General features: G+C 37.9%; 1 protein-coding gene and 1 long non-coding RNA gene across 6 annotated transcripts in view; both read left to right on the forward strand.

Annotated features, from left to right (window-relative positions):
* Positions 1-900: 900 nt before the first annotated feature.
* LOC131705070 (uncharacterized) lies at positions 901-7,274 on the forward strand. The gene is made up of 2 exons (XR_009310157.1): positions 901-1,091; positions 6,581-7,274. It is a non-coding gene; the product is annotated as an uncharacterized LOC131705070 (long non-coding RNA).
* Positions 7,275-10,569: 3,295 nt separating this feature from the next.
* LOC117402169 (interleukin-12 receptor subunit beta-2-like) overlaps positions 10,570-20,954 on the forward strand; it is a 72,025-nt gene continuing 61,640 nt past the window's right edge. For all 5 annotated transcript variants that reach the window (XM_059007261.1, XM_059007263.1, XM_059007262.1 and 2 more), the window contains exon 1: positions 10,570-10,780. The gene's annotated coding sequence lies outside the window, so the exon portion shown is untranslated. The remainder of the gene's footprint in view (positions 10,781-20,954) is intronic.

A 20,954-nucleotide genomic window follows, 5' to 3' on the forward strand; every position in this document is an offset into this window, starting at 1 on the left:
GTTGTGATAGGATAGGTGTGTGCTCATCTTACTTTAAGCGGACTTTGATTGGATTCATTTCTTGCCAATCTACATGACCACTGCTCAACTACAGGCCAGAGTGTACAAAGAACACGGGCAATGCATCGTGGTTTATGTAGTTTTTATATAGCAAAAGTAGTAAAACCGTTCGCCAACGTTTCACGTATAGACCGTGAAAAAAGTAGATATCGCCTTAGGCTTTCTGAATTTAAAGGGAGGGTTCCTGCTGTCAAATTTTGACTGCGGTCAAGCTATCAACCAGCTTCGAAATGCCGGTCAAGCTATCGCCAGTTTTGAAATGCAAGTCAAGCTATCGCTATCTCGCAATCAGACGCTTTACTTGTATAGATAGTTTCCCTGTTTCAGGCAGTGAAATTTTTCACTCTGAAAGATTTAGAATTGCACTGGAATAAAACGAGCGATGAAATACACTTTCATACATTTTCAAAAAGAATGAAAAACGTAATATTTAATAAGTATGAAAGAAATCAAATAGCTTATTGCAACAGTCAAAGGACGATTCTATGTTGTTTAAATTATCCAATGTCCCTCTCTCATATGTCAAAGTATGATGTAATTTTACTGTAGCTTTTTTTTACTTACAGTAAGCCCAATATCAGCCCTATAGCCATTATATGCCACTTATGCAGATTTGTAGCTACAGTACAAAAACCTTCCATTGGACCTCCCTAATTTCACTACAGATGTGTCGTACGCATGTTCCTCTCTCATATATCACCAGGGCTCGAATTACCGGGGGGTTGGGTGCGTCGAGCCCCTCACTTAATATTCGCAACCCCCCAACTTATTATTTTTCAATTGGGGGGGGGTCGAGTTTTAACCCCCCCCCCCCCCCCCATCGAGAATTTGGGAGAATTAGTGAGAACGGTATACTTGCAAGACGGACGACATACGCCTCACACCCCAAGCCTGGCACCCTTTAACTCCGCCTCTAACTCCACCTCTACAGTGATGCAAAAAGAAAGGCGTCACATTTGAGAAGGAGAAACATATGCACGGTTATTGCAAGCACAGTTGCATTTAAATTTTGACAGAAGTGGATACACAAGGTATGTTTAACTTGTTAAATTCGCCTTTGTATTTAATTATCCATTAGTTGTATATATATATATATATATATATATATATATATATATATATATATATATATATATATATATATATATATGTGTGTGTGTAACTTTAACTTATATATACATTAGAAACATTTGTTAGTGTCCGCTGAAATTACTTAAATCACATATATTTTTAATGTGATTTATTTTCAAATACTTATAAAAGTTATAATTAATGTTTATTAAATAACGATGGCATTACTACAGGGTGTAAACACTGGTTACTTACGACTACAGCTAGTTATAACAAAGATCTCTGTTACATAACGGTAAAAATGCCAATTAGGCAGATATATTGTTTTCCATAAAAGTAACAAAGATTCAGGTTAGCATGCAGTACATCCGAAGTTACACCAATGATTTAACTTTCATTTTTATAATTATTATTCATTTGGTTACGTTGTTTAAGTTGTACAATTTTGCATAAAAACATATACACTTTTCATATATTAAATGTGTATTCATTTGTCATCTGTGGTTAATATATATATATATATATATATATATATATATATATATATATATATATATATATATATATATATATTCCCCCCCGTAAATTACTCTGGACTTACAGCGGACAGTGGCCTTTTATCATTGAGGTGACATTATATTATAATTTTATGTGTATATCTATGTTGACAGTAGAGAAGTCAAGAGAAAATATAGATTGAAATTAAACAAAAAAAAAACTGACACTTCAAAGAGTTTTCATCGAATTTATACCTATCTGGAAATAAAGCTTCTATATCTAAAAATCTGTATTTTCTCTTGACTTCCCTACTATAAATGATCAGAAGTAAACGAGGCTCAGGCTTTAAGTGTGTTTGAAAAGATAGTTGTGACAACTCTGTAGCCTGAAATGGAGAATCCAAAAGCTGCAGGACCAGTTTTTCATCTAGCCAAGCACTCAGCATTCCCTGCATAAACTAGTTTGTACTGCCTTGATCTGACTGCAACAGCTCAGGTCTTGCATAAGTATTCACCCCCCTTGGACTTTTCCACATTTTGTAGTGTTACAATCTGGAATTAAAATGGATTTAATTGGGATTTTTACCATTTGATTTACACAACATACTTAACACTTTGAAGGTGCAAAATATTTTTATTGTGACACAAAAGTTAATGAAACAAAAAAAAAGACATTTGTTGGTTGCATAAGTATTCACCCCCCTGAGTCAATACTTGGTAGAAGCACCTTTGGCAGCAATTACAACTGTGAGTCTTTTTGGGTAAGTCTCTACCAGCTTTGCACATCTGGATCCTGCAATTTTTGCCCATTCTTCTTGGCAAAATTGCTCAAGCTCTGTCAAGTTGGATGGGGACTGCTGGTGAACAGCAATTTTCAAGTCTTGCCACAGATTCTCAATTGGATTGAGGTCTGGGCTTTGACTGGGCCATTCTAAGACATTCAGGTTCTTGTTTTTACATAAGAACATAAGAAGAACATAAGAAGGTTTACAAACAAGAGGAGGCCATTCAGCCCATCTTGCTCGTTTGGTTGTTAGTAGCTTATTGATCCCAGAATCTCATCAAGCAGCTTCTTGAAGGATCCCAGGGTGTCAGCTTCAACAACATTACTGGGGAGTTGGTTCCAGACCCTCACAATTCTCTGTGTAAAAAAGTGCCTCCTATTTTCTGTTCTGAATGCCCCTTTATCTAATCTCCATTTGTAACCCCTGGTACTTGTTTCTTTTTTCAGGTCAAAGAAGTCCCCTGGGTTGACACTGCCTCTACCTTTTAGGATTTTGAATGTTTGAATCAGATCGCCGCATAGTCTTCTTTGTTCAAGACTGAATAGATTCAATTCTTTTAGCTTGTCTGCATACGACATGCCTTTTAAACCCGGGATAATTCTGGTTGCTCTTCTTTGCACTCTTTCTAGAGCATATCCTTTTTGTAACGAGGTGACCAGAACTGAACACAATATTCTAGGTGAGGTCTTACTAATGCATTGTAGAGTTTTAACATTACTTCCCTTGATTTAAATTCAACACTTCTCACAATATATCCGAGCATCTTGTTGGCCTTTTTTATAGCTTCCTCATATTGTCTAGATGAAGACATTTCTGAGTCAACATAAACTCCTAGGTCTTTTTCATAGTTCCCTTCTTCAATTTCACTATCTTCCATATGATATTAAACCACTCCAGTGTAGCTTTGGCTGTGTGTTTAGGGTCATTGTCCTGCTGGAAGGTGAACCTCTGCCCCAGTCCAAGGTCTCTTGCAAACTGAAACAGGTTTTCCTCTAGAATTTCCCTGTATTTGGCTCCATCCATCTTGCCCTCAATCCTGACCAGTTTCCCAGTCCCTGACGATGAAAAGCATCCCCATAACCTGATGCTGCTACCACCATGTTTCACCGTGGGGATGGTGTTCTCAGGGTGATGAGCAGTGTTGGCTTTGCGCCACACTTAGCGTTTTCCAAAAAGTTCAATTTTGGTCTCATCAGACCAGAGAACCTTTTTCCACATGTTTGCTGTGTCTCCCACATGCCTTTTGGCAAAATCCAAACAGGATTTGATATGGGTTTTTTTCAGCAATGGCTTTCTTCTCGCCACTCCGGGTGTCCGGGTTATAGTTGTCCCATGGACGGTTTCTCCCATCTCAGCTGTGGATCTCTCCAGCTCCTTCAGAGTTACCATTGGCCTCTTGGTTGCTTCTTTGACTAATGCCCTCCTTACCTGGTCACTGAGTTTTGGTGGACGGCCTTCTCTAGGCAGAGTCGCGGTTGTGCCATATTCTTTCCATTTTTTAATAATGGATTTAACGGTGCTCCTGGGGAATGTTCAAAGTTTGGGATATTTTTTTTATAACCCAACCCTGATTGGTGCTTCTCCAAAACTTTATCTCGGACTTGTTTTGATAGCTCCTTGGTCTTCATGATGCTGTTTGTTTAGATATGAGATCATGTGACACTTTAATTGCACACAAGTGGAACTCCATTCAATTAATTATGTGACTTCTGAAGGCAATTGATTGCACCAGAGCTTATTTAGGGGTGTCACAGCAAAGGGGGTGAATACTTATGCATTCAAGACTTTTCAGTTTTTTATTTGTAAATAATTTAGAAAAATATGTAGATTTATTTCCCCACTTCTACATTATGGACTATTTTTTGTAGATCAGTGACAAAAACTCCTAATTAAATCCATTTTAATTCCAGGTTGTAACACTACAAAATGTGGAAAAGTCAAAGGGGGGTGAATACTTCTGCAAGGCACTGTATATATATATATATATATATATATATATATATATATATATATATATATAATGTATGTAAAACACCCTAACAATGCATCAATTACAGAAACATTGGTCTCTCTACTCAAAGCACACAAATTTGCTATTATTGACACTTTTTCTAAAAGGAATAAAATGTAAGAAGTCACAGCATATATGATTTATACAGACGTGCTCAAATTTGTTGGTACCCCTCCACAAAAAACGAAGAATACACAATTTTCTCTGAAATAACTTTACAAAAGTAATTGGCATCCACCATTGTTTATTCCATATTTAATAGAAATCAGACTTTGCTTTTGATTTTTTATTCAACATAATATTGTAAATAAGAAAACAAATGAAAATGGCATGGACAAAAACGATGGGACCGCTAATCTAATATTTTGTTGCACAACCTTTAGAGGCAATCACTGTAAACAAACGTTTTCTGTAGCTCTCAATGAGACTTCTGCACCTGTTAACAGGTAGTTTGGCCCACTCTTCCTGAGCAAACTGCTCCAGCTGTCTCAGGTTTGATGGGTGCCTTCTCCAGACTGCAAGTTTCAGCTCTTTCCATAGATGTTTGATAGGATTCAGATCAGGACTCATAGAAGGCCACTTCAGAATAGTCCGATGCTTTGTTCTTATCCATTCTTGGGTGCTTTTAGCTGTGTGTTTTGGGTCATTATCCTGTTGGAGGACCCATGACCTGCGACTGAGACAGAGCTTTCTGACACTGGGCAGTACGTTTCGCTCCAGAATGCCTTGATAGTCTTGAGATTTCATTGTGCCCTGCACAGATTCAAGGCACCCTGTGCCAGGCGCAGCAAAGCAACCCCAAAACAACCGAGCCTCCTCCATGTTTCACTGTAGGTATGGTGTTCCTTTCTTTGAAAGCTTCATTTTTTTGTCTGTGAACGTAGAGCTGATGTGACTTGCCAAAAAGCTCCAGTTTTGACTCATCTGTCCAAAGGACATTCTCCCAGAAGGATTGTGGCTTGTCAATATGCATTTTAGCAAATTCCAGTTTGGCTTTTTTATGTTTTTCTTTCAAAAGTGGAGTCCTCCTGGGTCTTCTTCCATGGAGCCCACTTTCGCTCAAAAAGCGACGGATGGTGCGATCAGAAACTGACATACCTTCACCTTGGAGTTCAGCTTGTATCTCTTTGGCAGTTATCCTTGGTTCTTTTTCTACCATTCGCACTATCCTTCTGTTCAATCTGGGGTCAATTCTCCTCTTGCGGCCGCGCCCAGGGAGGTTGGCTACAGTTCCATGGACCTTAAACTTCTTTATAATATTTGCAACTGTTGTCACAGGAACATCAAGCTGCTTGGAGATGGTCTTGTAGCCTTTACCTACCATGCCTGTCTATTATTTTCTTACTGATCTCCTCAGACAACTCTCTCCTTTGCTTTCTCTGGTCCGTGTTCAGTGTGGGGCACACAATGATACCAAACAGCACAGTGACTACTTTTCTCCATTTAAATAGGCTGAATGACTGATTACAAGATTGGAGACATGTGTGATACTAATTAAAGAAACTAATTAGTTTGAAATATCACTATAATCCAATTATTTATTATCTTTTCTAAGGGGTACCAACAAATGTGTCCAGGCCATTTTAGAATATCTTTGTAGAATAAACAATAATTCATCTCTTTTCACAGCTTATTTGCTTTATTCTATGACATACCAAAGGCATGCAAGTATACATGATAAAATAGCTTTTAATTTCATCACTTTTCAGGAGGAATGAAGCATTATTTCAATGAGCTGTAAGGGTACCAACAAATTTGAGCACGTCTGTATGTATGTATAGATGTTGTGTATGAGGAAATCGTACTTCATAACTTGCATTTTATGTTAACATTTACATCTCTAAAAAAATTAATGTTAATACAAAATGTGTAAAAAATGCTTTGAGTATAGAGGCCTTTGAATATACCTCACTGTACCAATATACATCAGTGTTTTCAAATTGCACATTAGCTATAGATCATTATTATTTATTTCTTAGCAGACACCCTTATCCAGGGCGACTTACAATTGTTACAAGATATCACATTATTTTTACTTACAATAAAAACTTTTTTTTTTTTTTACACATTATTTTCACCCAATCTCAATGTAGATACACTGATGTATATTAATTGTAGGTTATTAATCCTGTTGTAATTTGCTCTTTGTATTTCAGTTACATATAACAGCAGTGAAAGGAGGAGTGTTGCCTGAGGTGAAACGGTGTACCCAATGCTGCAGATTGTACCACTGTCCATTATACCAGCCAAGCAAATATAAACCCAATAAATGCCACCATTTAAAAAAGCACGTGGATGTCCATCTGAAGGGTGCAGTGTGATGGTTTGTTATTTAATGGTTTTTACATGTAACATTGTTGAAGGTTGTTTAATATATTTAGTGAACAATATGCATTTCAAGTAAAATATCATTAATACTTATTGTTTAGATATGTTTATTTAAATGTTTATAGAGAATGCTCAGGAATACTCACTTGCAAATACAGTAGGCTCCATAATTATTCATACCCTTTATTCAGTGTAAATGAAATGGGGGAATTAAATTAAAACTTGACCCACCAGCTAATCGCAAAGTCAGAATTTAATGGTGGCTGTATTTATTATTAGAAGAAAGTACCCACTTATGATAAATCAAACTGCTATTAAGTACATATTTCTAATTTGGTTTTAGTGGATGGGTCTAAATGTTGCTTTAATCCCCCCAAAGTTGGTTTTAAAATATCAACAAAAAGCAAGTGTATATTCATTATTTCTTGCTATATCATAAAAACATATCTGTCAAAAATAACTGCATTTTAATTTAATATCCAAACTGCATTATATATTTGTAATAAAGTTCTTTGTTTGCGATTTTGATCCCCTTGTTTGTTTTCATAGTACTTTTGACAGGAAAGCAGGACTTCAATCAAAACAGATAAATAAGTGCTTTAAAAAAAACAAAAAAAACCTTCAGACAACTGTGAATAAATGACTGTGTTAACATCTACTTTGTCAGGGGTGCAGAACTCTGGGGCAAGAAGGTTTTCATTTTTTGATCCCCCTGAGGCCTTCATTACCTGATTTGAATTAATTTGCTTAATTGGACAAGTTTACCCTTTTATTTGCTCTTAATCAGTTGGAGATTTACAGACAGCTACAAAAACCTGCTGGACTGACTGCGACTCTAGAGGAGCAGAATTGTGCACCACTAAATGTATATATTACACTTGATGCGGGATTTTGACAATTTATGTGTGGGAAAATTAAACACATCCAGTCCAAATGTTTATTAATCGGAGAACATGTGGATGTCAATAAATGCATTATTACAAATATTAACCATCCATCCATCCATCATCAATAACCACTCATCCAATACAGGGTCACGGTGAGCTGGAGCTTAACCCGGCAGACACGGTGCAAGGCAGGACTACACCCAGGATGGGACACCAGTCCATCACTGGCCAACTCTCACACTCACACAAGCATGCACACAGAGGGCAATTTAGAGTTTTTGGATGAGGGGAGGAAACCAGTGTGCCTGGTGAAAACCAACACGAACACGGGGAGAACATGCAAACTCCCCTGAAACGGGAATCAAACCTGGGACCCTGGAGCTGTGAGGCAGCAGCGCTAACCACCACACCACCATGCCACAAACTATAACCTAATATACATGATAAATCATAAGAGCAAAGATTGTAATCAAGTTCTTCGTTAAGACCCCCAGTGGTTACAGAACTCCTTGTTATTATTATTATTATTTCTTTAGCAGACGCCCTTAGCCAGGGTTACTTACAATTGTTACAAGATATCACATTATTTTTTACATACAATTACCCATTTATACAGTTGGGGTTTTACTAGAGTAATCTAGGCAAAGTACTTTGCTCAAGGGTACAGCAGCAGTGTCCCCCACCTGGGATTGAACTCGACCCTCCGGTCAGGAGTCCAGAGCCCTAACTACTACTCTACACTGCTAGCCTATGTGTATGTTGTGTATGTAATCAAAGAAATCTTCCAATTTTAATAGGAACAGATAAAATCCACTCCCTTTCTACTAATTCATTTCTATACCAACAAACATCACAGATGTGTTCCATGATTGTAATCTTTAATACAAGGCTGTAGTTAGATTTTTATTTGCATCACAGCTTGTTATTTAGGGTTTGGGGTTAGGGTTGGTTTGTCTTCAATGTCACTTTTAGCCACGAACTGTACCTGTAGGCAACCACTTTCACTTCAATACAACTGCACCTTGCTAAAAGAGACCCATTTAATCACCACTTCTATGTGACTACATGATAAATTGCTGTATTTTGTGTGTGTGTGTTTCACATATGGACATAAATTGCTATAGATAATTTTTTAGCTGATGCTTTTATTCAAAGTGACTTGTATTTGTGTCCATTTATAGAGCTGGGTATTTTACTGGAGCAATTTGTGAAGTACCTGCTTACTCAAGGGTACAGCAGCAGTGCCCCACCTGACCTGGGTTTGAACCCTCAACCCTCCGGTAAAGAGTCCAGAACTATGTGAACATGTCCAGGGGTCAATATACCCTATATCTTATTCACTTTGTGCATGCTGCAAATTAACATCCATCCATCCATCCATTATCATTAACTGCTTACTCCTTAACAGGGTCGCGGTGAGCCGGAGCCTAACCCGACATACACAGGGCGCAAGGCGAGACTCCACCCTGGACGGGACGCCAGTCCATCCAGGGCACCACACACACACACACTCACACAGAGGGCAATTTAGAGTGACCAATCAACCTGGACAGCATGTCTTTGGACTATGGGAGGAAACCGGAGTACTCGGAGAAAACCCACGCAAACACGGGGAGAACATGCAAACTCCACACAGACTGCAAATTAACAGTTATAGAATATATATATATATATTTATTTTAGCTCAAAGAGCCAGCTGCCCAACGTTTCGATATGTTGTATATATATATATATATATATATATATATATATATATATATATATATATATATATATAAACTGATTGCACAATGGTTTACGCAGGCCTGTATTTTTATTTTAGATCTACATTGAAATTCTAATTTCAGTTTGTATTTCATTTAGGATATGTAAATACATGGCACAGGGATATTTAGCTATGACATACAAACTCCATTGGCATATGTGGCACACAAATCCATGTTGGGCCAGGTTACATGCACTTGTAGAAGGGATGATCCTTGTGGGATACTCACAGACAAAAAGCAGATCAACATGATATGACCAAAGGGACTTAAACAAAGGGATCATCATTCAACTTTGATAAATCAATTGGCATATGAGCTCAAAGGACAGAACAAAAACTGGGATGCAAATAATATGAGTGACTACCTGAACTTCAGCTTCCTATATTTTATTTTGTATACCTAGGCTACCCTATATAGACATGTAATCATGTCAATTTTACATTGTAAATAAGATGAGAATGACACACATCATTCTTACTCTAATACGATTAAGTAAATGTAGATTGTGTGAAGCTATACCCCTATAAAAATGTACCACGGTTCTATAGCGTAGCTATACTATTATTATTATGGTTGTACAGCATTATTGTAGCACAGGGAATTGTACATTGATGGTGTAGGATGCATATATTATACAATACAATTGTACTTTCACAGATACCATCATACCTTGTTCCAAAACCCATTTTTATAGGGTTCAGTTCTAACAGTATTGTTACAATAGAAACAAACGGATAATTCAACAGTTTCCAAAGAAGCGGAGGGCAGGATATTAATCAGAGAGTATCAAGCAATATTTTAAAATACGCTGTTATCAAGACCATTCCCAGCAATGCGTGCAGATTGTTTTTTTTATTATTATTATTTTTTACATACATTACATAACGCAAATAGTTAACGATTACTGCTTTTGTATATATTATATGGAAACGTAAGCACATTAATTAATACTGCCTTTATAAATGTAATGGTGATTAAATGGTTTATTTAGAACGCAATGTCGATGTATTCATTATTTGAAAAACATAAATAAAATGAGCAAATTACATGTTACATTGACAATACAGAGAAAAGTAGATTCCGTAAACAAAAACAAAAAAAACGACTTCACATGGGTGGGATCGGTGCTTCAATGTGAGGACTTGGAAATTGCATAGAGGCGGAGTTAAGGGTGCCAGGCTTGGGGTGTGAGGCGTGTATCGTCCGTCTTGCAAGTATACACTGTTGGAATCAGTTACATTGGGAGCTAAAAAAAATGTCATGTGTTTGTTTAATCTAGCATGCGCAGGGGTATCTATATTGCGGCGGAGTTTTACGTCAAATGTAAACAGGCAGTGGCGGGAGATACTTGAATGGCGAACTGTAGCAGTTAGAGGTAAGAGATAATTCTCAGGTTCACAGATGCTTTTGTTCTAGTCATTCCTCAAACTGTATATGTCTTCTGCAACGAATTTTCATATTGTATGAAGTCGATTTACTTAATAATTGTAATAATAATAATAACAAATGTAAACAATAATGGTAATTCGTGTGTGTTTTTTGTTTGTTTTTGAAGACACCCAAGTCTTTTCCTGTAGTTTCGTAGCCTTTTTGTTTGCTTGGTTTTGTCTATTGTCTTAAGACATTTCTGTTATCTCTAAAGCAAAGGTACCCCGCATTTTTTCATGTTAGTAAATACGGGGAAAGTCTAAGCTTTGGTGTATTTTTTATGAATGGTCTCTACGATTGTCCTACAGTAACTAAACGGACAAAACAAACAAACAAACAAAACACTTGCATTTATTTACAGTAAAAACACTATCAATGAAAATACTTCCCCATTTATCTTACACCAGATGCGTTCCCTAATAATGTACTTCTGGTTTTCCTCAGTGTATAGTGAAATATTACAGCAGGATTGTCACCGTTTAATCCCTGTCTATTCTTAGTGTAAATGAACTGTGGTTCTGGGTGGGGGTGGGTTGGGGCACTTCTCGTTTCATTTTCACTAAGTGTGACGCAGATCCGTGAAGTGAATCGGTTTCGATAATGATGCAGTGTTTATTCTCTGTAAATAGTATGCTCTTTTCAATTGTGTTCATATCATTGTTCTGATTGTTTTCTTAAGCATGTCGAAAAAAGGGCTACTTTTATTTGGCCCGAGTTACCGGAGTTATAGTACTGTATATGGATTTTAAAGTATTACGTTTTTTTAGTGATTGTAAGTAATGAACTAATGTGAGAGCTTTTTGCTACAGTGCAAAATGTCCTCCGCCTTTTCTCTCTCTTTCTCTTTGCTAAAATTTCAAAACAATGTATGAGTGAAAAGAAAAATTATTTTCCATACCTGTATTGTCTCTTGCTAAATTTGACCCTTTAAATTATGACAGTTACAAAATCAGGAGTAACTATTGCTCTGTAGCAAAAAGCTTTGAAAATCACCCTGTAAATGCATTAAAATACTCAAGTAAAACGGGGTAGTTGACAAAGTAGTAGTCTGTAAGAGCAATAGTGTTAAATAGAGAAGCTAAAGGTTCTGCCAGCTTTTAAAACTATTATTATTATTTGTTTATTTAGCAGACGCCTTTATCCAAGGCGACTTACAGAGACTAGGGTGTGTGAACTATGCATCAGATGCAGAGTCACTTACAACTACATCTCACCCGAAAGAGGGAGCACAAGGAGGTGAAGTGATTTGCTCAGGGTCACACAATGAGCCAGTGGATGAGGTGGGATTTGAACCGGGGACCTCCTCAAGACCTTTCTTTTCTTTAACCACTGGACCACACAGCCTCCTTGTAACGGGGTATTTATATTTCCGGGGGGGGGGGTCCTTGTTTTACTGAAATTGAACCATAAAGATAACAGTCTGTGTCACTTTTGTCTGACGTCAGTGCTTGGCAGCATTGCTTTCGACCGTTCCATTTCACTGAATAGGGAGACAATGAATAGCCTATAGTTCAGCACACACGGGTCAGATCTTTGTTTCTGTCTGGATAAAACTAGTAATCCGTGATAATGATTAGTGTTTGTGCCTTCAGTACTGGGGAAACGAATAATAATTTGTTCATTTAGGAAATACGTGTGTCCTATTTTAAACTCCAATTGTACTTTTTGTTTATTGAATATCGTTGTTATTGGGTTTGTGATTATTTTTTTCTATCAAAGTTGTAATTTGCTTTGTTAAACTAATGATCTGACTGACAGCTTTACATGGCCCGGCTTGAACAAAACTCTTGTTCATCGAGGAACACATTGACTGATTGACCACACAGCCTCCTCTGTATAATGTACAAATTATAATACTAGTGTATGTTATTGTACTATTATATAATGATAGTATACAGAACTGTATTCCATAAATGGAACAACTGCCATGACACAAAATAAACTACTGAAAAGATTGATAAGCATGGTCTTGCTTCAAAGTAACATAAAATATGTATGGAAATAATTGAGCAACGGGAAAAAGAAGTGATCAGAAAAGCATCCCTTACTGCTGAAGCAAGGTTTGTAGGGGCAAATATAAAAACAAATTGAAACTACTGAAAAATTGTTTAGGGTAGCCTACCTGTGCGCAAAAGAAACATTGGGAAATTGTTCTGTGCCATGAATTGAATGGTGTAGACATGGATAAAAGTATTGCATCAGACCATGCATGTGCAAACATTTTGCAACACATCAGTCAGTAAATGACCAGGGAGCTTGTAAGTTACATTAATCAGTGTGCTCACCCATTTTCTGTGATGGTGGATGAGTCCACAACAGTAAGTGTAAAATCCTCACTCATTATAATCCCATTTGAAAATGATGTGTGTAATTTTTTTTTATCTTGTTCCACTGAATGGACATGTCACTGGAAGAAATATTGCTGAATGCATTTTAAAAATCATTTGAAGAGAATGGTATAAGCATTTTGACTCTAAAAGAGAGAATGATTGAATTTTGCAGTGATGGGGCAGCAGTAATGTTGGGTGGGAATCAGGCTTGCGCAGCAATTCTTAAAAGCATACTGGAAATTGAGTTTGCCATTTTTCACTGCATGGCACATCGATTGGAACTTGTGATGGGTGATGCACTGAAGAGGACCACACCAGTCAGCCACTTTCAGATTTTCATTGATTCACTATATGCATTTTACTACCAATCTCCAAGAAACCAGTATGAGCTACATACTTCAGCAAAGAGGTTGGTGTTCATCTGAAAAAAATCACTTAAGTATTCGATGGGTGTTTTCTTCTTGGAGGGCTGTGTCTGCACTATTAAATGACCTGCCAGCATTGTTCAAACACTTGTGTGGGGTGGCTGAGGACGAGACAAGGCCAGGAAGAGACAGAGCAGAATGCTGTGGTATGGCAGAAAAGATTTCATCTTGAATGCTTGTTGCACAAACCTCATTGTTGAAAGATGCCTTGGAGGAAGTGAGTCAGTTGTCAGTGTTTCTACAGAGAAGGGAAGCAGTGCTACCTACAGCCCAGCTGAAAATAAAAATAAAAATATGTGTGATTCTGGAAGCCATGAAGGAAACACCAGGGTTTGCTCTGTCTCATTTCATAAGCAACTGTAGCAGCAACAGCACTATTATTCCACTCTGATGAGACTTTTGCCTTTTTACGGAAGATATTCCTGCAAGCACTTAGTACCAATATTAAAAAATAGATTCCCTGAAGACCTCTTAATCTCCTCAAGAGTGTTCCACCAAGCACAGTGGCCAGAAGAAGAGGCGGCCAGGGTAATGTATGGCGATGCAGAGGTTCTCCAGCTGGCAAAAACTGTGAAACTACCCATACAGGAAACAGTTTCTTCTTTCAGGGAACTGAAGATACGACCATCCTGCCAACCAACAGCAATTAAAGCTTTGACATGAGGCTAAAGACTTTGCCATTATCTTCTGCTGAGTGTGAGAGGGGATTTAGCTTGATGAATGCACAAATGACAACAAGCAGAGATGGATCTAGTGTTCATGTCAACAAATGGGCCTCCACTACATCTGGCACAACTGCAGAAGTATACAACATCCTGGTTAAGACAAGGACACCTTGCAGCAACGGATAACACAACAGGATGCATACCTTCCCCACAAGAGCCTCCATTGCATATGAAGCTTTTCATGTAAAGGTCAGATTCTCCCTTCTTAACTTAGAAACACGCACATAGTTTTAAGTTCTTCCAGCACCATTTTACTTATTTGAATAAACAATCACAACATATAAAATCACAACATATGTGTCAACACATTAATCAGTTAATTAAAATGTTATGCAAATCAATGGCCCTATGAGACAGAAAAAACAAGCATTTCTTCACAGTGCTTCAGAAACTCCGCCTATATTTTTTAACCTTGCTAGGCTTTGAAACAAAACATGCTTTATTTCAACCCCCCCACCTAAAATGTTTTAATTCGAGCCCTGTATATCACAGTATGAGATCATTTTACTGTAGCTTTTTTTACTTAGTGAGCCCAATATCAGCCCTATAGCCATTATATGCTATTTATGGAGATTTGCACCTACAGTAGTACAAAAACCTTCAATTGGACCTCACTAATTTCACTGGAGGTATTTGGCTTACTGTAAGTAAAAAAAAGCTACAGTAGAATTACATCATACTTCTAAATATTAGAGAGGGATGTGTGTACAACACATCTGTAGTGAAATTAGGGAGGTTGTCACGAATAAATCTACAACCTGTCTTCCCTTGTACAAGGTGCAATCACCTTTTTTGAGTGAAAGGTGTATGCGGCAGAGATAGATGTCTCTGATAGAAACAGTTTAATTTATTTGAAGTCTTCCCACTGATGATGGGAATGGGAATGTAGAGATGGAAGCTCTTGTAACAAGATTTAAGTTTTTGCAGGTATCGGGTTTTTAAAGACACACCTGTGGTGGCTTTGACAAACTCACTGAGAGCAGAAACTGATCATACTGTAAGATGGGCACATTTGGGTAAACTGGAATGTGAAGAAGGTATTCCTGCTAGACGTATCCAGATATTTTGCAGGTATCAAGTGGAGGCTATTGTCCCTCATACCTGTGATGTGAAAAGATGGCTACCTTACCCTGTCGTGGCCTTCACAGAACCACTCAGCTGAACCAGAGAGAGAAGTTGAATCCTGCTGGAGCAGGGCTGACTTGCTTGACATCAATGGGAGAATCTAAGATGTTGAAGTACCCTACTTAAAAATGTATTATGCTATATTCTTTGTGTTAGTTTACAATAATATACTATGATGTACCTTTTTTTTAATCTACTGTATTGTTATTTTAAGATATATTATTTGTAACCAGTAACAATGTTATTAGTGGAATGGGATGGAATCTGTGTAGAAGGTTCATTACTGGAAAATCATGTAGGTAGAATCTCTAAAATAAACATAAAGCCTCTTTGGCATTCCGAACCAGTGGAGCAAAGGAGAGCAAACTATATAAAAATAGCAAAAAGTGTAGGGACAGTTAGGGTTGAATTAAAGGAAATAGTGGTTTGTGATTTTTTTAAGTGTATTAGCAGAATGTTTATAAGAAATTGGAACTAAGAGAATATAGTGCAAAAATTAACTTAAAGTAAAAACTGTAGTCAAGGCAGAATGGTACCAGTCTGTGTCAAGCATATAGTAGGCTTGCCAAAAAGAAGGTAATTAATCTTGGTAATCTTGCTTGTTTGCAGTACCAGACGGAGGATAATTAAAGGCAATAACTTTTTGGCAACTCATGCAAGTTTTAATGATTGGGGGGTTTGAAATCCAAGGTTGCTATAATGACTGATCTATTACATATAAGAAATACCTCTTGGTGCAGGAAAGGGGGAGTCAGTGGTGAACTATATGGACTCATTAAATCATAGGAATTAATGAAGGCCTGGTATCTTCAACTAATGATGGATGACCTCGATAGTGAAGCAGGTGGTTCAGAACTTGCCTGAACAGGATTTTTATAAGAGAAAAACAGAGAGGTCACGTTTAGTGTAAAGCACTGAATGGCTACTGTGAAACTGTTATCGTTTGATTATGTCCCTGATAGACTGGATTTAAGTGAGAATGCTTGGATATATAGTTGCCTGCTTAGAAGTTTGCTATGAGCCTTCTACCAGCCCCTATCCAATGTATTTTAGTTAATTGTTAAACCACATTTATACATGTAATGAAGCCTACCAAATAAGGAGGATGTCTTTTGATGTTAAAAGGGACGTGTATGTTTGTATGTATATGTAAATATATGTATATTATAGTTACATCAAAGTAGGTGTTATATATTAAACACATCTTTCTATATATCTTTTATATACTTGTACTGTATTCACATGCATGCTGTGTTCAGGAACTCTCTGTCACCAAGGAAGAATAAAATCAGTTCAAAAGTTCACCTTACATATTTTGGAGATATAGGAGAGATGGACTAGGGGATGATGGCTAATTAATTTTAAGGAGGGAGTTGCCGGGTGTTTTGAGAATGTTGTTGATTTGAGGGAGAGGAGCTGTTAAGGCTGATTAATGTTTAAGACTTAACTGAAACTTCTGATGTAAGAAGAGAGACAAAAAACTCTATAAAAACTGAGGTAAAATCCTAGTCAAGTATCAACAACTACAAGTTGTGTGGTCCATCCTCTGAGGATCTCCGATCGAGCTGATTGCTGTTTGGGTCGTGTCCAGAAGTCTTTGCTCTTGAAGACAGTTCCTGTCCTTACCTTATACTCTACACTTCCATATATAATTGGGGAGGTAAGAACTATTTGGAATCTACATCTCTCCTGTATTGATGCATTGCTATAAGGTATATGACTTATGTTTTAGTCTATGAGAGTGTTATAGTGGATGTTTTAGGACTTAGCGGTGGGCATCTTTAGTTTTATGCATGCATAGCCTTAGAGCAAAACATGTAACCATACATTGTATTTGAAGTATTAATGCGGACAGCTGTTAAGGCACTGGACTGCCCAGATTGTCTGTAAGCTGGGATTTGACGTAGTCTGTAACTACTCAATTCATTTTTAGTAATTAATAAACAGACGGAGTACTAATACTGCTCTGATTCGTTAAAACTTCAAATCAAATGAGTCTGTGTGAATTTCTTGATTACTAAAAGTCATCTGGATATGTTGTGAGCCTAATGCACGAACAATCCACTTACAGGAGTCCGAAACATCTTAATGTCCTCCTGAACGTCTCCCATGAGTTTAAGAGTGTGCTTAGAGTTTATATATATATAAATAAAAATAGTACGCGCAAACCTGACAAGGTCCAATGGAAGGTTTTTGTACTACTGTAGCTACAAATCTGCATAAGTGGCATATAATGGCTATAGGGCTGATATTGGGCTTACTGTAAGTAAAAAAAGCTACAGTAAAATGATCTCATACTTTGATATGAGAGAGGGACATGTGTACAACACATCTGTAGTGAAATTAGGGAGGTCCAATTGAGGTTTTTGGACCACTGTAGGTGCAAATCTGCATAAGTGGCATTTCACGATTTAGTGTTTGCGCTAGGCCGTGCCAATGCGCCAATGCCCCCCTGAAATAAAAAAAAATGTCCCGCTGAATTTCTCTTAAAGTGCCTGTGTATCCCTCTTCCCAGACCAGACGCAATACCAATACACAGTAAATTAATGCATTTTATATTAACATGATATGTCTGACAACAGGCTAATCTTTTTTACTTGTTGGTTTACACTTGCGTTTTCATAATTAAACTCCCGTGCCATTATTCTCCAGTCCAGTAGAATGCGCTCACACCCTCCCTGGCTACAGTCAGTTTCACAGTAAAACCTGGACGACAACATCAGGCTTGTTAACAGCATGGCCCAGCGCAAATATAACCTTGTATCCCTGTTACACCCGACCATTACTTCTGGAAGAATAAGTAATAAGCTTCGTCAGTGACTGTTGAAATGTAGGCTGTAATATTTGTGCTTAAAAATACTGTGAAATTCATCCGCTATAAACATATCTATTTAGACAAAATATCTGTCTGATGTCTGGAGATATGGAGTGACCTAGCAAGTGAAATATGTACTTCTGCGTACTGCAGTACAGTTTATAGATAAGGTGCTGTAGATTTGTGAAACGAAAACCGCATCCTTGATTAAAAAAAAAAAAAAAAAAGTAGCCTACGGTAACATTATAAAACATGTGAAATGTGTCTTTTCTATGACAAAAAACGCCAAAATAATTCAGTATGTGTTAGGCACCAACTGTCTCTTGGCCATTTCGCCAGTAGGCCTATAACGGCATATATAGTGCCTTGCGAAAGTATTCGGCCCCCTTGAACTTTGCGACCTTTTGCCACATTTCAGGCTTCAAACATAAAGATATGAAACTGTAATTTTTTGTGAAGAATCAACAACAAGTGGGACACAATCATGAAGTGGAACGAAATTTATTGGATATTTCAAACTTTTTTAACAAATAAAAAACTGAAAAATTGGGCGTGCAAAATTATTCAGCCCCCTTAAGTTAATACTTTGTAGCGCCACCTTTTGCTGCGATTACAGCTGTAAGTCGCTTGGGGTATGTCTCTATCAGTTTTGCACATCGAGAGACTGAAATTTTTGCCCATTCCTCCTTGCAAAACAGCTCGAGCTCAGTGAGGTTGGATGGAGAGCATTTGTGAACAGCAGTTTTCAGTTCTTTCCACAGATTCTCGATTGGATTCAGGTCTGGACTTTGACTTGGCCATTCTAACACCTGGATATGTTTATTTGTGAACCATTCCATTGTAGATTTTGCTTTATGTTTTGGATCATTGTCTTGTTGGAAGACAAATCTCCATCCCAGTCTCAGGTCTTTTGCAGACTCCATCAGGTTTTCTTCCAGAATGGTCCTGTATTTGGCTCCATCCATCTTCCCATCAATTTTAACCATCTTCCCTGTCCCTGCTGAAGAAAAGCAGGCCCAAACCATGATGCTGCCACCATCATGTTTGACAGTGGGGATGGTGTGTTCAGGGGGATGAGCAGTGTTGCTTTTACGCCAAACATAACGTTTTGCATTGTTGCCAAAAAGTTCGATTTTGGTTTCATCTGACCAGAGCACCTTCTTCCACATGTTTGGTGTGTCTCCCAGGTGGCTTGTGGCAACTGTAAACGACACTTTTTATGGATATCTTTAAGAAATGGCTTTCTTCTTGCCACTCTTCCATAAAGGCCAGATTTGTGCAGTATACGACTGATTGTTGTCCTATGGACAGAGTCCCCCACCTCAGCTGTAGATCTCTGCAGTTCATCCAGAGTGATCATGGGCCTCTTGGCTGCATCTCTGATCAGTCTTCTCCTTGTATGAGCTGAAAGTTTAGAGGGACAGCCAGGTCTTGGTAGATTTGCAGTGGTCTGATACTCCTTCCATTTCAATATTATCGCTTGCACAGTGCTCCTTGGGATGTTTAAAGCTTGGGAAATCTTTTTGTATCCAAATCCGGCTTTAAACTTCTCCACAACAGTATCTCGGACCTGCCTGGTGTGTTCCTTGTTCTTCATGATGCTCTCTGCGCTTTAAACGGACCTCTGAGACTATCACAGTGCAGGTGCATTTATACGGAGACTTGATTACACACAGGTGGATTCTATTTATCATCATTAGTCATTTAGGTCAACATTGGATCATTCAGAGATCCTCACTGAACTTCTGGAGAGAGTTTGCTGCACTGAAAGTAAAGGGGCTGAATAATTTTGCACGCCCAATTTTTCAGTTTTTTATTTGTTAAAAAAGTTTGAAGTATCCAATAAATTTCGTTCCACTTCATGATTGTGTCCCACTTGTTGATTCTTCACAAAAAATTACAGTTTCATATCTTTATGTTTGAAGCCTGAAATGTGGCAAAAGGTCACAAAGTTCAAGGGGGCCGAATACTTTCGCAAGGCACTGTATATACAGTACTGTGCAAAAGTTTTAGGCAGGTGTGAAAAAATGCTGTAAAGTAAGAATGTTTTCAAAAATAGACATGTTAATAGTTTATATTTATCAATTAACAAAATGCAAAGTGAGTGAACAGAAGAAAAATCTACATCAAATCAATATTTGGTGTGACCACCCTTTGCCTTCAAAACAGCATCAATTCTTCTAGGTACACTTGCACACAGTTTTTGAAGGAACTCGGCAGGTAGGTTGGCCCAAACATCTTGGAGAACTAACCACAGTTCTTCTGTGGATTTAGGCAGCCTCAGTTGCTTCTCTCTCTTCATGTAATCCCAGACAGATTCGATGATGTTGAGATCAGGGCTCTGTGGGGGCCATACCATCACTTCCAGGACTCCTTGTTCTTCTTTACGCTGCAGATAGTTCTTAATGACTTTCGCTGTATGTTTGGGGTCGTTGTCATGCTGCAGAATAAATTTGGGGCCAATCAGATGCCTCCCTGATGGTATTGCATGATGGATAAGTATCTGCCTGTACTTCTCAGCATTGAGGAGACCATTAATTCTGACCAAATCCCCAACTCCATTTGCAGAAATGCAGCCCCAAACTTGCAAGGAACCTCCACCATGCTTCACTGTTGCCTGCAGACACTCATTCGTGTACCGCTCTCCAGCCCTTCGGCGAACAAACTGCCTTCTGCTACAGCCAAATATTTCAAATTTTGA

This window comes from Acipenser ruthenus, chromosome 34 (genome assembly GCF_902713425.1).
Source record: "Acipenser ruthenus chromosome 34, fAciRut3.2 maternal haplotype, whole genome shotgun sequence".
Classification (NCBI taxonomy): domain Eukaryota; kingdom Metazoa; phylum Chordata; class Actinopteri; order Acipenseriformes; family Acipenseridae; genus Acipenser; species Acipenser ruthenus.